The sequence below is a fragment of the Homarus americanus genome, unplaced genomic scaffold (assembly GCF_018991925.1).
Source record: "Homarus americanus isolate GMGI-L3 unplaced genomic scaffold, GMGI_Hamer_2.0 scaffold24260, whole genome shotgun sequence".
NCBI classification, from domain to species: Eukaryota; Metazoa; Arthropoda; class Malacostraca; order Decapoda; family Nephropidae; genus Homarus; species Homarus americanus.
In genome coordinates, this window is record NW_024721079.1 from 7,248,622 (window position 1) to 7,249,253 (window position 632).

Consider the following 632-nt stretch of genomic DNA (forward strand, 5'->3'; position numbering starts at 1 on the left):
TTGTTACTTACACTTCTAGATATAAAACCCAATACTCTGTTTGCCTTATTTCGAACATTAACGCAGGGGACAATCCACACAAATTTAACACGAAAGTTGTTCTTCTTAGCAGTTATTACATTTATTTTAATATCACAACCCACAAAGTGTAGCCACAGGGTGTATAGTTACGGGTTACATCCACATAGGGTGTAGTCTAGTGTGTGGCAAAAGAAAGCAGGAGCCACAGGGTGTAGACAGAGGGTGTAGTGGGCAAAGGTGTGGGGGCAGGTAACCTAACGTATGGGTGTAACTCGATCAATATCAGGGAGGGAAGGAGAGAGGGAGAGGGAAGGAGGGAAGGAGGGAGGGAGGGAGGAGGAAGGAGGGAGGGAGAAAGGGAAAAAGGAGAGGTGTGTTTGAAGGAGTTGGAGGATGGAGGGGGAGTGTTGAGGAGAGAGGGAGGGAAGGAAGGAGTAAAGGAAGGAAGGAAGAGGGGTGTGTATTTGGTGATGGTTGTGGTGAGGGAAAGAGGGGAAAGGATTCAAGGGGTTATGGGAAAGGGTGGAGAGGTGAGACGGGAAGGGTGAGAGGTGAGATGGAAGGGGTGGAGAGGTGAGACAGGGAAGGGGTGAGAGGTGAGATGGAAGGGG